Genomic DNA, 16,772 nt, shown 5'->3' with positions numbered 1-16,772 from the left:
CCACTGCTTTAGGATGAAATGCTCTAAATGTATCTGTTAAGTTTATCCGGTCCACTGTGTCATTCAAAGCCATTTTTTTCTTGTTGATTTTCTGTTTAGGTGATCTATCCATTGCTGTGAGTGTGGTATTGAAGTCCCCTACTAATATGGTATTATTATCAATGAGTTTCTTTATGTTTGTGATTAATTGATTTATATATTTGGGTGCTCTCACTTTTGTAGCATAAATGTTTACAATTGTTAGATCCTCTTGGTCAATAGATCCCTTAATTATGATATAATGACCTTCTTGAACTCTTGTTACAGTCTGTTTTTTAAAGTCTAGATTGATAATTATGTCTACTCCAGCTTTCTTTTGGCGACCATTAGCATTATAGATGGTTCTCCATCCCCTTATTTTCAATCTGAAGGTGTCTTTAGGTCTAAAATGGGTCTCTTGTAAACCGCATATAGATGGATCTTGTTTTCTCATCCATTCTGTTACCCTGTGTCTTTTGATTGGAACATTGAGTCCATTGACGTTTAAAGTGAGTACTGAAAGATATGAATTTATTGTCATTATGTTTCTTGTAGAGTTGGAGTTTTCTGGTGGTGTTTCTGGTCCTTTCTAATCTTTGTTGCTTTTGGTATTTATTTATTTATTTATTTATTTATTTATTTATTTATTTATATTTTCATCTTTTCTCCCCTCAGAGATTTCCCCTTAAAATTTCTTGCAGGGCTGGGTTAGTGGTCACAAACTCCTTTAATTTTTGTTTGTCTGGGAAACTTTTTATATCTCCTTCTATTTTGAATGACAGCCTTGCTGGATAAAGAATTCTTGGCTGCATATTTTTCTGATTCAGCACACTGAATATATCCTGCCACTCCTTTCTGGCCTGCCAAGTTTCTGTGGATAGGTGTGCTGCAAACCTGATCTGTCTTCCCTTGTAGGTTAGGGACTTTTTTTCCCTTGCTGCTTTCATGATTCTCTCCTTGCCTGAGTATTTGGTGAATTTGACTATGATATGCCTTGTTGATGGTCGGTTTTTGTTGAATCTAATGGGGGTCCTCTGTGCTTCCTGGATTTTGGTGTCTGTGTCTTTCCCCAGGTTAGGAAAGTTTTCTGCTATGATTTGCTCACATAACCCTTCTACCCCTATTTCTCTCTCTTCCTCTTCTGGGACCCCGATGATTCTGATATTGTTCCTTTTTAATGAGTCACTGATTTGTTTAATTCTTAAATCGTGCTCTTTTGCCTTAATCTCCCCTTTTTTCTGCTTCATTATTCTCTATAAGTTTGTCCTCTATACCGCTGTTCTGCCTCCTGCACCCTTGCTGCTGTGGCATCCATCCGTGATTTCAGCTCAGTTATAGAATTTTTTATTTCATCCTGACTAGTTTTTACTTCTTTTAATTCCACAGAAAGGGATTCTAGTCTATTTTCAACTCCAGCTAGTATTCTTATTATCATGATTCTAAATTCTGGTTCAGACATCTTGCTTGTATCTGTGTTGGTTAAATCCCTGGCTGTTGTTTCTATGTGCTCTTTCATTTGGGGTGAATTCCTTCAGTTCATCATTTTGAAGGGAGAAAAGTAATTAATGAGGTAGAAAAGTTAAAATTAAAAAATATTAAAATGAAAAAAATAAGAACACACCCACACAAAAAATCGAATAAATGGGGCGCCTGGGTGGTTCAGTCGGTTGAGCGTCTGGCTTTGGCTCAGTCGGTTGAGCATCTGAATCATGAGCATCATGATTTCATGGTCTGTGAGTGCAAGCCCCGCATCAGGCTCAGTGCTGACAACTCAGAGGCTGGATCCTGCTTCAGATTCTGTGTCTCCTTCTCTCTCTGCCCCTACCCTGCTCATGCTCTGTCTCTCTGTCAAAAATAAATAAACATTAAAAAAAACAATTTAAAAAATTGAATAAATGATGCTAGATCCTAGGTGTGTTTGGGTCTGAGTGTTGAAAATGGTTTGATAGATTAGAGAAAAAAGGGGGGAAAAGAAAAAAGGAAATCATTTGAGAATTTGAAAAAAATTAATACATTGAAGTAGACTACAATGAAATGATGGAAGTAAAATAGCATATGAAAAAATTTACACAAAAGTAAAGAATAATAGAAAAATAATTAAAGAAAAATATTTTTAATAAAAATTAAAAATAAAGGTGAATTGTTATCTCTCTGTATTCAAGAAAAAGAAAAGAAACGAAAAAGAGAAAAAAGAAACAAAAAAGGGAATCATTTGAAAATTGGAAAAAGCGAATACACTGTAGTAGACTAAAATAAAATGATGGAAGTAAAATAGAATTTGAAAAACTTTACACAAAAGTAAAAAATATAGTGAAAAATTAAAGAAAAATGTTTTTAATTAAAATTGAATATAAAACTGAATTTTCTCTTTGTGTATTCAAGAAAAAGAAAAGAAGTGAAAAAGAAAAAAAAGCAAATTGAATAGATGGACCTGCTAACAGATTGAAATATGACTGAAATTACTTCATTTTCCCCTAGAAGTCAGACTATGAAACGCTTTATAGTCCATAAACTAAGCAGGTGGTGAGACTTGTATTATTGAAAAGCGAGGTTGACCCAGTTGGGCGGGGCTTAGTGTAACGGCTCCGTTCTCCACTAGATGGTGATGCTTAGCTTACTGGGGTGTATTTTTGTGGTGCACTTAGGCACATATGTGCATGCGCAGGAGGGGTGAAAATGGCATCACCAGCTACCCAGTCTCTAGTATCAGAACTCTGTGCTCTCCCTCACCAGCAACGAGCAACCCGCCTTTGTCTCTGGCTTCCATCCACTCCTTGCTTTCACACTGTCCATGACCAAGCCATCAGGCTGCCAGGCAGCACCTTCCTTCTGAGTTTTATATCAGATGCACCTGTGTTTCCCAACCTGAGGGGCTGCGGCTTTGACCCATTCTGCCCCTCTGCAGGAGGGTCTCACCAAGCAATGGCCAGGTCCCCGCCCACACCCAGGAACATTCACAAGACCGTGCTGCTGCTGACCCCAAGAGACTGCCGCTGGGTGCCAGCCCGCCCCAGAAAAAGTTCATGGGATTGTGTGGCAGCAGCGTTTCAGGGATTATGGAAAATCACAACACACATCTGGCACCAGGCTTCCCCCTTAACATCCTTGTTCAGTACCAGCAAATGTGGTTGTTCTCCAGGGTCCGCTGGGACCTTTGCCTGTGGGGAGGCTGAATAGCCTCTACCAAAGGTCCTCCAAGCAAGGGTACCACCTCTCCCCATGTCACCCGAGGACCCCTTGGACCTCACTCTCTGCTCCTGGGGATTCGTGCTTCCCACCAGAGCACTGCCAGGTATCGAGCTGTGGAACTTTAGACTCTGTGCTCCCCATGTTTATAGAGTCCTAAGTGAATTTCAACCCTCTCCTTTCTCCTTTCTCCCTTGTTTTGTTCAGTCCCTTGTGTACTCTTCTTTTTCTCTCTAGTTGCTTTAGGTGGGGTGCTTTCCAGTACTCTCCCCCTGTCTCTGTCCTGTCTCCAAAAGCAAAAATAGCTCCCTGCCCTCCATGGCTTCTTTCTCCCCCAGTTCACCTCTATGCACCAGGTAACTGCCAAGTTTTGTGGTTCAAGTTGTGCAGATTTTTGTGTTAGTCCTCAAATCAGTTGTCTAGGTGTGCAAGATGGTTCATTGTTGATCTGGCTGCATTTCAGGGACAAGAGATGCAAAAAAAAACTTCCATGCTGTTCTTGGCCCCTCTCCTCCACCTTTCATTTTATGGCTCATAGGGTTTGTATCTAAGTTAGAATGTTGCTGTCACAAATGTTTGCATGTATTCATAAATCTGATCTATATTGAATCTGAATATTTATCTGATGTTGTAAGACACCTGTCTATTTCTTTTCTAGGAGAAAACAAATTGGCCCAAGATTGTTTACAGAATTCCCATCATTTTCCTACTGGTTAAAATAGACACTGTATTCTTCTAAACAATTGTATGTACATCAATTGTCTTATGTAAAATGACATCTTTTCTGTTGGTATATTGTTCTTTTTTATAACCACGCTTTAATTTTTAACATAAATTAATAAACTGTCATGATGAGTTGTGTTGGAACTCTGCTAATTATTGCTTTACCTTGAAATGTCACATAAAAACTGACATCACCACTGAGAGTTTCCACTTAGAGATATTGTATACTCACCTTGCATTTGTGTTTTCTAACCAGTTATTTGCTACAAATACAAGGTGGTTATATTAGCCTCGTTCATTGCCTGTGAAGATTATTTTCAGCAGGCATAGATGGTGTCTGTCACTATTGGGAGGAGGATATTTTTGAGTTACATTTTCTAACTGCTCTCCTTTGCTTACGGATTTTTGCCTGCTCATGCATCATCTGGGTTTCTTGTAGTACAGCTGGCTGAGTGAAAGCAGTGCAGTTAGTCTGGGCCCATAGGGGTGTAGATGCGCCATCCATAATTCTATAGACCCACTTGTGTATCTCTGTATGTTTGTGCCCAGCTGGGGGCACATGCCTGGTGTCAATGCCTTTATTCAATTTCAGTTTTCTCATTGCTGTGTTCGTCTTTTCCAAGAAACACACGTAATTTCTTTCTTAAGCTGCAGCTACTCTCAAATACAACTGTGGGGCAACATTGGTCTGAAGTGAATTAAGTTGTCCTTGTGCAAGACCTTGTTCATAGCACAGGTGTTGTACCAGTGATTCCTGATGCTGGGACATTCTATGGCTTATAAACCAATCCTCTGAACCACTTTCTCCTGGAGTGATCCATTTCTCTTATTAACATAAAAGCTCTTTTGCACATTATGATTGAACCATTATATGTTATAAGAAGAAAGATGAACATTCCAACCCCAATTCATCAGTGGGAAAACTGAGATTTTCGATAGGTAATCTGCAAACAATTCATTATACCTCAGTGAATTACTTTAATTATTTCACAATATACTTAGATGTTTCTGTTTACATGAGTAACATCTTTCTACTGCCTTTCACATAGATCCATCCCATTTAACTTCCCCAAGTGATCATCCCTGAGATGAGGCAAAGGATGTATTTCAAACAAGATATGCATTACCTGTGCAGTGGTTTTTGTACCTCCACTATATAGAAATTTCCTGGTTTGTTTGTGAAATATAGGTTTTCTGGCCTCACTCCCTAGAAATTCTGATTTTGCAGGCTTTTAGGAAGGCCCAGAACTGTGTGATTTCTGGGTAATCTATAGTCACACTTTAGGTGATGCTCATCAATGACTTCCATGTATGGTGTAGTAATTTGGTGTGTGTGTGTGTGTGTGTGTGTCACTATGTCTCTACTTTTCTATGAAATCACTCTCACAATTAATTTTTAAAAATTTAACCAATTACCTGCCAACAGCGTCTCAAATTAACTACACTATAATTTTCTGGGTGTTAATGCCAACATCCACTGAGTTTAGTTTGAAGTCCATGTGCTGGGACATGTTCAGGATCTGGCTCTTCTTTCATGTTCTTAAGTGTTAGGGGTTGTTCTGAATAATAGAAATTCACAATAGCTTCACTATTTCATGGAGGAAAACTTTATTAATTATCAGAGAAAGGGAATATAAGGGATTAAACAATTATAATCAACATAAAGAGGGAGAGAGTATGGAGAAGAACAGGGAAGGCTTAATACATCAAATTGGGTAGTCACAACTTCCAACCTTCACTACAGGAAGCCCCGTAGTGAACAGCCAGGTTAGAGACCCTTTGAGGGCCCTGAGCCAAGCATCCTTTCCTTAGGTGAGGCTTCCAACTACCTATTTCCAACAGGGAAATATATATACCAACCGTGTGTGATTTATGGTGGGTCATTAAGTTTGCTTAAGTGGAGTCCCAAGCAAGATGTTTTTCTCTCTCTCTTTATGGTATCCTACAACAGGGTGCCTGGGCATGTGTATATTTCTCTTCCCCTCCTGATCCATTCCAGGGAGCCAGCCTGGTCTGGTCAAGGAGATGAGGCAAGTTAATCCCTCTTGGTGTCAGGAACAGAAGGGACATTTATGATCTTGAGGCAAGACACGAAGTTCAAGCCAACTAAGCCCTCCATATATGTGTGGCTCTGGGAAGAAATTCATGACAAGTCATACAAACATTTTCCATGCAGAACAGAGGTTAGGAAAAGACTCAGAGAATGAAGTCTTTTTTTTGCTTTCCCCTGGAAGTGGGAACATAGCTTGTTTGACTCATTCAGAGGCAAAATACAGAAGATGAGTAAATGTTGCTTTAGAGAAAAACAGCACAAGATGGAGCCTTTCTAAAATGAAGTCGTTTCTTTCCCTACTACATCTCCCTGCTATGGGATTTTTATCCTCCTCATTCTTATAGGGGGTGTTGGAGAGTGAAGGCCTCATCTTTTGTAACTTCTATAAGCTGAAAAGGATTGAGGACCATGTTTATTAGGAGGCATAAACATCCCAACCTATCTGATAAATGAAAGGCTCCTAATTGTACATTGTCAAGAGTAGATGAAGCTTCATTAAATGGATAGGATATTTAAATTTGGAAACCATGCAGCAAATCTGCAACCACAAAAAAAATTCCTATTGTAATGATTATTACTTGTAAAAAATAACAGTGTGGAGTAGGAGCAGAACCAAAGAAACAATATTTCCAGAAGGCTAATGGTCATGGATTAAGAAACAATATTTAAAATCAGTATATATGTTGAATGTTAACTCTTTATCTAATAGTAGTGCTAAAGTTAAAGCAGTTAGTTCAGCCACTTGTGCCAAAATATGGGGAGACATTTTTACCTGGAGCACATCCTACAGACCGACAACAGCATATCAAGCCTTTCTTATTCTTTCATGCATACAACTACTTCTATCTGTAAACCATTCAGCCTCTGGATTAGGCAGAGGTTCATCTTTAAGTCAGGCCTCCTTGAATATACTTGTTTTATAGTGTCTTTACAAGAGTGAATTGGAAGAGCTTTATTGTCTTTATCACTCAGTAGAGTAACTGGGTTTAAGCCTCAACACACCCTGAGGGTTACATTAGGGGTGTCAAGGAGGAGGGCTTGTTAACTTTCGATTTTTTTTTGAAAGAGAGAGTGAGAGTGTGAGTGGAGGAGGGCCAGAGAGAGGGAGAGAGAATTCCAGGCAGTCTACATGCTTTAAGTGCCCTATGTGGGGCTCAAACTCACAAACCATGAGATTGTGACCTGAGCCAAGATCAAGAGTTGGATGCTCAACCAACTGAGCTACCCAGGCACACTGAGGGTCTGTTACTTTAATAATCTCCCATCTGTTAGCCATTGATGTCCTTTAGCTTCTAAAACTCCTTGAACCCCATTTGAACCACATCAATGTGGAGTCATAACATCCAGATGCTGTCCCAGACCTTTGAAATGGAAGAAGATATTTGAAAATGACATGTCTGTTAAGGGTTAGTGTCCAAACTATGTAAAGAATTTATAAAACAAAACACCCAAAAAACAAATAATCCAGTTAAAAAATGGGCGATAGACATGAATAGATTTTTTTTCTAAACTCTACAGATGACTAAGGGACACATGATAAGATGCTCAACATCACTCATTATCATGGAAATAGAAATCAAAACTACACCAGTCAGAATGACTAAAATTAGCATCACAGGAAGCAACACATATTGGCAAGGATGTGGAGAAAGGAGAGCACTCTTACACTGTTGGTTGGAATAAAAAGTGTGGACACTTTTTACTGTGGACAACAGTATGGAGGTTCATGAGAAAGTTAAAAATAGAACTACCATATGATCCAGCTATTGCAATACTAGGTATTTACTCAAAGGAGACAAAAATATTGATTTGAAGGATACATGCACCCCCCTAATGCAAAATTACCAACAATAGCCAATCTATGGAAAGATCCCTAATGTCCATTGACTGATGATGGGTAAAGAAGATGTGGTATATACATAAAATGGAATATTATGCAGCCATAAAAAAGAATGAAATCTTTCCATTTGCAAGGATGTAAATGGAGCTCGAGAGCATAATGCTAATTAATTTCAGGCATACAACATAGTCATTCAACATTTCCGTGTATCACCCAGGGCTGAATGAGTTTAGACTCTAGGATGGTATGAAACTGAAAAAAAACATGTCTGTTCTTGTGTAAGCATTAATGTGTAATGCATTAATAGGAGGGTAGCAGCTTTTAAGATCAATAACATGAGTATATATAGAGGGAATTTAAACAGACCATAGAATATTTATCCTTTATGGTCATTCTATTTAGGTGACAAACTGACTGGATGGAATGCGGATCCCTGAAAGAGAGGACACCAAAGAGTATCTGAAGAGCCAACCCCACCACCTATCTCTCTGTGATATAGTGGTATGAAAAACTTGCAAGTAGTGGCCCATATGAGGGGAATAATGACAAGATACGTTGATTGGTAGTTGAATGTGTATTATATTTGTGTCAAGCATATGATAATTGAATTTGGGAAAGTGTCTAATCCTTCAATGTAAATCTATTCACTACTTACAGATATGGATGTCTTCCCTCCCCTTATCATTGTTCACACCACAACTATTATAAATCCATTTTATAAGAAACAACGCAAATATCTAAAAGACTCCAAAACTAGTGCCAGTGAAGTAGAAGCAACTCTGGCCTTTGTATTAGCGATTTACAGCCTTAAGAGTATCATGAGTGGACAGCAAGCAAAACCATCTTTGTTTTCTGAAGTTATTCAGAAAAAGAGACTTTAAACCATACTCAACAACATTGAGTAACACTGATCTGGTTGAAGCACTTAGGATCCATTTTTTTGTGTGGTAAAATCATCAAGGCTTTTCACCAGTCTGTTAGATGATATACTGGTCAGCATCAGCCTAATCCCTCCCTCTTAATGAGTTATGGATTCTGGCAACTCTGCTAATTGGTGAATCACTAAATCTCTTCATGGAAAACTTAGTCTTGAACTGTGCTTTCTCCATGAGCAACAACACAATTATTCTTCCCACTGACATTGATATCAGAAGTTAACTCTTCATTTTAATGAACTCCTACTGAAGAGTAGTTTCAATCTTGATTGGGGGTGAAAGTTTTTTCTATTCTCTTTTTATGTTCTTTGGCTGATATAATAATTAAATTATATTTTTGTTCCCTGCCTCTTTTACCCATATCTCTGGATTTTGCATTACTTCATATTTTTGTTCCATAAGGATGCTTTAGAAAACATATGGATAAACACAATATAAGGCAAACTCAATTAAAGCATTACATGAACATTTCCTAGTTGAGGTATAACCAGGAAAAGTGATCAAAAATATTACAGATGCAAGAATAAGTTCACTGATTGTACTGTCACAAACTCCAAAGATCTATGTGCCAAGAAGCAAAGAGATGCATTCTTAGATTCCAGGAGAACAGAGAACATGGGTTTCAATATTCACGTGTTAGCCCATTATTTATGTTACAACAGATAGTGAGTATACTACCTCAGGTAGTTCACAGTATTTGTCGTTCAGAAACATAACATCAGGGAGCAAAGGTAAGCATTGTATGATTATATATGAAAATGAATCAATCACACACTTCCAGGACTATAGGGTGCCAGATGTGTGTTGTGATTTTCTGTAATCCCTGAAACGCTGCTGCTACACTGTCTCGTGAACTTTTTCTGGGGTGAGCTGGCACCTGGCTGCAGTGCAGGGCACCCGCAGCAGCAGGGTCCAGCAAGTGTTCCTGGGTGCAGCCAACATTTGGCCATTGCTCAGTGAGACCCTCCCACAGAGGGGAGAAATGGGTCAAAGCCACAGTCCTTCAGAAGTAAGGGGCCAGGGAAAACAGCCACATCTGAAACAAAACTCAGGAGACAGGTACTACCTGGGGCTTGGTCACGGACAGTGAAAAGGGGGGGAGTGGACAAAAGCTGAAGACAGAGGACCGGTGCATGATTGTTGATTGGGGAGAACAGAGTTCTGATACTAGAGACTGGGTAGCTGGGTGACGCCATTTTCACCACTCCCTTGAATGCGCATATGCACCTACAGCGCCACAACAATCCACCCCAGTAGACTAGCGGCGCCATCTAGTGGAGAACTGAGCTGTTACACTAAGCTCCACCCAACTGGGCCAACCTGGCTCTTCAAGAACACAAGTCTCACCGCCTGCTTACTTTATGGACTATAAAGCGCTTCATAGTCTGACTTCTAGGGGAAATGAAGTAATTTCAGTCATATTTCAATCTGTTAGCAGATCCATCTATTCAATTTTCTTTTTTTTCTCTTTTTCACTTTTTTTTCCTTGAATACAGAAAGAGAAAAAATTCAGTTTTATTTTCAATTTTTATTAAAAATATTTTTCTTTAACTTTTTTACTATATTTTTTACTTTTGTGTAAATTTTTTCAAATTCTATTTTACTTCCATCATTTACTTCCATCCACCCCCCCCCCCAGGGGTTCGATGCAATCCCTATCAAAATAACACCAGCATTCTTCACAGAGCTAGAACAAGCAATCCTAAAATTCCTATGGAACCAGAAAAGACCCCGAATAGCCAAAGCAATCTTGAAAAACAAAACCAAAGCTGGAGGCATCACAATCCTAGACTTCAAGTTGTATTACAAAGCTGTAGTCATCAAGGCAGTATGGTCCTGGCACAAAAACAGACACTTAGATCAATGGAACAGAATAGAGAGCCCAGAAATGGTCCCAGACGTATGGCCAACTAATCTTTGACAAAGCAGGAAAGAATATCCAATGGAATAAAAACAGTCTCTCCAGCAAGTGGTGCTGGGAAAACTGGACAGCGACATGCAAAAGAATGAACCTGGACCACTTTCCTACACCAGACACAAAAATAAACTCAAAATGGATGAAAGACCTCAATGTAAGACAAGAAGCCATCCAAATCCTCAAGGAGAAAGCAGGAAAAAACCTCTTTGATCTTGCCCACAGCAACTTCTTACTCAGCACGTCTCTGGAAGCAAGGGAAGCAAAAGCAAAAATGAACTACTTGGACCTCATCAAAATAAAACGCTTCTGCACAGCGAAGGAAACAATCAGCAAAACTAAAAGGCAACCGACAGAATGGGAGAAGATCTTTGCAAACGACATATCAGATAAAGGGTTAGTATCCAAGATCTATAAAGAACTTACCAAACTCAGCACCCAAAAAATAAATAATCCAGTGAAGAGATGGGAAAAAGACATGAATAGACACTTCTCCAAAGAAGACATCCAGATGGCCAACCGACACATGAAAAATGCTCAACTTCACTCATCATCAGGGAAATACAGATCAAAACCACAATGAGATACCACCTCACACCAGTCAGAATGGCTAACGTTAACAACTCAAGCAACAACAGATGTTGGCGAGGATGTGGAGAAAGAGGATCTCTTTGGCACTGCTGGTGGGAATGCAAACTGGTGCAGCCACACTGGAAAGCAGTATGGAGGTTCCTCAAAAAACAAAAAATAGAACTACCCTATGACCCAGCAATTGCACTACTAGGTATCTATCCAAACAATACAGGTGTGCTGTTTTGAAGGGGCACACGCACCCCAATGTTTATAGCAGCGCTATTAGCAATAGCCAAAGTGTGGAAAGAGCCCAAATGTCCACCAACAGATGAATGGATAAAGAAGATGTGGTATATATATATACATACAATGGAGTATTCCTCGGTAATCAAAAAGAATGAAATCTGGCCATTTGCAACTATGTGGATGGAACTAGAGGTTAGTACGTTAGGTGAAGTTAGAGAAAGACAAATATCATATGACTTCACTCATATGAGGAATTTAAGATACAAAAGAGATGAACTTAAGGGAAGGGAAGCAAAAATAATATAAAAACAGGGAGGGGGACAAAACATAAGAGACTCTTAAATATAGAAAACAAGCAGAGGGTGGCCGGAGGGGTTGTGGGAGTGCGGGATGGGCTAAATGGGTAAGGGGCATGAGGGAATTTACTCCTCCTGAAATCATTGTTGCACTATATGCTAACTAACTTGGATGTAAATTAAAAAATTAATAATAACATATGTAATTCAAAAAATGAAAGTTTGACTCATTTGATTACCTAAAAATTAAAATCTTAAATGTGAAGACAAAACTCGTGTAGTTTTTTATAATTACCGGGCTTCTAATTTTTTTAATGTTCATTTATATTTGAGAGAGAGATGGGGGGGAGGGGCAGAGAGAGAAGGGACAGACATTCCAAACAGGCTCTGTGCTGACAGCAGCAAGCAACCTCATGCAGGGTTCAAACACACTATCATGACCTGAACCAAAGTCGGACACTTCACCAACTGAGCCACAAGTTTCTATTTTAAGATGCAAAATTAATCACATCTTAAGACCTCCTTTGTTGCTCAAGACTTTCGAATTTCTGAAGGTGAAATAAAAACTATTCCATAATTATATTGCAAAACAAAAAAGGAATCCCCTTTTGCTAAGAAACTGAGGAATTCCAGCAAATGGAAAACAGATGACATGGCAAATGATGTAAAAGAGGCATATTAATATTTATTAATCACTGAGGTTTTTCAATAACGAGCTAATGACAATGAAAGATGAAAGTGTACAATTTAGTATATTTTCTTCTGAAAGTGCTTTCCTAAAATAGCTTGCGTTGCTGATAATTCTATTCTTCATTCATATCCCAGATGAACTTCAAGGGAAAATCTTTCATCTGCCTTTGGAAAATCTTGTCAAAGCTTTCATTCTGTTCAGCAGTCATATGATTTTTTTTCCAGTCTCCAGTGGTACCTGGGAGGAACAGCAGAGAAATTGCTTCACTGAATATTCAAGAAAGTGGGGGCGTCAAGCTCTAGTGTTGGGAAAAGCACCAGTTTTTGGACTTTTATTTTCCTCCCCTCTAAGACCGGGTTGCTCCTGCACATGACCATGAATCTTAACTCTCCCACTTTATAGCAAGGGGGAAAAACAAACTTATAGCAATTATGATGGAATTTAAGTAATTAGCCCTACAACTCAGCTGTCAGCCACCTGGAAAAGAAGAAAACTCCTGCAACTTGTGTACTGTCCTGTTGTAGGCTAGCATGGGCTATTGTAGTTTACAGAAGTCCTTTAAAAATTCCCCAAATCAGATATCGTTGGGCAAATATTTACTGATGAGGACATGGCTGCTCAGAGAGATTCTTTTAAATATAGCATGTTTTCATACAGTTTGGAACGGCATACGTGTAATGATTCAATCTTTAGCCTCTTTAGGTTTACAAGTCTTATTTTAAAATTATAGATGCAGAGCTGGGATGACAAATAGATATTGGTAGAAGGAAAAGCAAAGAACCCTGATTGTAAAATCACTCTGAAGTATAAAAAAATAACTAAACCAAACTGAAATACTAATGAAACTGAAAACGCAAACACAAACTGCAGGAATGGTAAAGCCAGTGTAAATTATTTTCCACTTCATAACATCTCTAAGAAAAAAGTGTGTTTATGTGCAGAAGAAACATATGGGAACGTGCTTCACTTTCACAAGGAAATTTGACTACTCCTCTGTGTCTCCTTAGCCATTTCATCTCTCATTTTCAGGTGTGTAAAAAAATGCATAAACACATAAAATTTCCTTTGTTCAAAGAAAAACCACTCTCAATAAATGAGGAAAAACTGGGCAGAACACAAGGATGGCAGTAGCGACTAATTGGCCAGTTACTGCAATATCCTCAGATGATCTGATCTTGTCAGTAGGTAAGAATTGAATCTTTTGTTCGTTTCTTTTTTCCCAATGTGTAAGAACAACCTGGGCACTGGGGCATTCTCTGGATCTTATTTAACCCAATGTGATGTTTAGTTTCCCACCAGAATGTCTCGAATCCCAAGTACAGCTTGTCTCACTCAGGAACTCATGAAAGCGAACAGTGGAGAATGGACTTGCTCCGTTCCCTGAAAGGCAGGCAGAAAACCCTGGTGCAGAAATGCCACAGACCCTGGCAGCAGAGATGGACAGAGAGTTTCAGGATTTTACTGCTGAACCTCCAGTATATGAGAAAAATCCACCTTTGTCGCTCTACATGTTCTCTCTTGTCTTTAAAATTAATTTGATTATTTTCAAGTGAAATAAATTATCCATGTTCATGAACAATATATGTACATCACAATTAATCTATAAGGCAGTTGCCCTTGCAACCATTAATATTTAACAACAATAATTTTTGGCGTTCTGGATTTTCAATGTTGATTTATTTCACCTAGAGAATCCCACTGATTTCTTTTAAAACTGTATATATTTAGCTACTGTTCAGATACTAAGATGCACATTATATTTAAACACAAATTTTTTATGGCCAGAAATCTAATCAGATTCTGGAAATCAGTATAAATATACAGAACACATATGCCATAGAAACAACCCACTGTTAAATTAAACCTAGTAACAGTCTTCCGTTTTTCGAGCTATCAAAAATGATTTCAGATTATCCAAGATAAAAAGATCAGAAAATTCTAGTGAAGTTAATTTGAAAAGCTGTTGACAGATCATTGGTTAAGTTTTTAAAAGTTAACTGTAACAATGATTTAATAGAAAGATAGAGACAAGCGACACACACAGACACACGTACACACAAACGCACACCACATTAGTACCAGGATCAATACATGGAAGCCATCATTGGACATCGCTTAAAGTTTGGTTACAGACCACCTACAAATCTCAGACTTCTGGACCTTCCTGAAAATCCTCAAAATCTGAATTTCAATGGAGTGAGGACTTGAAATTTTTATTTTCCCACACAAACCAGGATACGTCTATCTACTGATGATCAGAAACCACTGTCACAGGGAGTGTGTGTTCTTTTTCAAGTAAATCCTTTGCCTTACCTCATTTGGGGAAGGTAAAATGAGATGGGTCGATGTAAAAAGCAGTATAAATGTGTTATTCATGTAGGCAGAAGCATGTATGTATATTGTGAAATTATTAGCCCTATTAATGATCATTGTTTGCAGATTACCTATCAGAAATCTAAGTTTTCCCACTGATGAATTGAGGTTGGTACATTCATCCTCTCCCTAGTACATGATAGTTCAATAACAAGATGTGTAAAGAGGTTTTATGTTAATAAGAGAATTGAACATACTCAGGAGAATTGGTTCAGAGGAACGGTTTATAAGCCATAGTACATCCTGGCATCAGGAATCACTGGTACAAAACCTGTGCCATGAATGAGGACTTATAGTAGAATAACTCAATTTACTTCAGACCCTTGTGTCCTCTTAGATGCATTTGAGGGTAGAGTACAAACAGTGAAATTCCTACCACAAAGTGTCAACTGACTTTTCTGCTAACACTGAAAGACTAGAAAACCTGCGTAATTGTCAGGAGGTCGGCAAAACTGGTCAAATCATTGTGAATTCTTCTCCTAAGAATTCTCCTGAGTAGGCAGAATGGAGTAGGTTAGGAGAGGCCAATGCACAATGGCTAAAATTAGTTAAAAAACACAACTAAAATACATAAGTTTTATTGTTAAAGACCATAGATCTCTGGAAACAGAAAGAACTAGCTCAACTAAAATTCCAGAGTGGGAAGAGCCTTTTTTAGGTATCCTCGTGTCCTTTCCTCAGAGCATTTGCCAAGTATGGGCTCAGGTCACATTTTGAAACTAGAACAGGAGAATAAAGAACTAAAATCCACACCACTGAAGAGAAGAGCTAAAGAGAAGAGGTAAATACTCTCATTTCTAAGGGCTAAGGAGAAACACACCCCCTGGTCTCTCAGTGGAATGGGGATGAATCAGACAGATTTGAATCTTGTTACATTGAAAACTCATTTCACCCAACTCAATCCATAATTGGACACTGAATGCTAAAAGAAGAATATTAAGGATTTTTTATTTCTAGAGTAAGACAGAGCAAGTTTGAATGAGAGTACTAACACTATATATTTTCTCAAGGTAAATTTCATTTCCTCTCTTCACCTCTTGTTTTCTGTTATGAAACACCACCTACCCCATAAGCATTTTTTTTAAATAAAGGAAATAATGCATATGTAATTCTAAAGTTGGTATCTTGTTCACAGAAGGTGCCTATATACAAAACTATTTTTTTAAACAATATTTCCTTTCTGCTACCACACATAAACCTTTTTTGAGAAGATAAAAGAAGGGAGCAGAAAAGATATGTTTCTCTAAAGGCGTACATCACCTAAGCCACAGCTGTGGAATTTACGAACTCTTGGAAGAAAGGAGTTCAGAAAAGCAGGAGACAATGTAGCAGTAGTGGGCTCCTGGGGATGTGAAATCCTTTCCTAATAGAAGGATCAGGGACCTTTATAACTTTTCTTAAAAGTGCAGCATAGGAAAGAAATTATGTATGTTACTTAAGAAAGATGAACAGAGCAATGAGCAAATGGAAATAAAGGCACTGATGCAGCCAGCAACCCCGAGTTGGGCACAGACACACAAAGATACAAGTGGGTCTACAGAATCTGATGGACGGCAGCATCCACACCCCTACAGGCCTAGACTGACCGTACTATTTGCAATGAGCCAGCCTGACCACAAGAAACCCAGTGTATGCCTGAGCAGGCAAAAGTCCATGAGAAAAGGAGAGCAGTTAGAACACTTGACTCAAAAATATTCTCCTCCCAATATCTACAGATACTTTCTATGCTGGCATAGGATAATCTTCACAGGAAATGAGCAAGTTTAATGTAAGGACCAGGTGTCCTTACAAAATGACTGGAAAGAAAACACAAATAAGTGTGAGTATAAATACCTCTGAATGGGAACACTCAACTAGTGGTGATGTCAATTTTTATGTGACATTTTAGGAGTAAAGCAACACTTAGCAGAATTCCAACACAAT

This window comes from Panthera pardus, unplaced genomic scaffold (genome assembly GCF_024362965.1).
Source record: "Panthera pardus isolate Hobbes unplaced genomic scaffold, ASM2436296v1 HiC_scaffold_181, whole genome shotgun sequence".
Classification (NCBI taxonomy): Eukaryota; Metazoa; Chordata; class Mammalia; order Carnivora; family Felidae; genus Panthera; species Panthera pardus.
Note: the sequence above shows the minus strand (reverse complement) of the source record.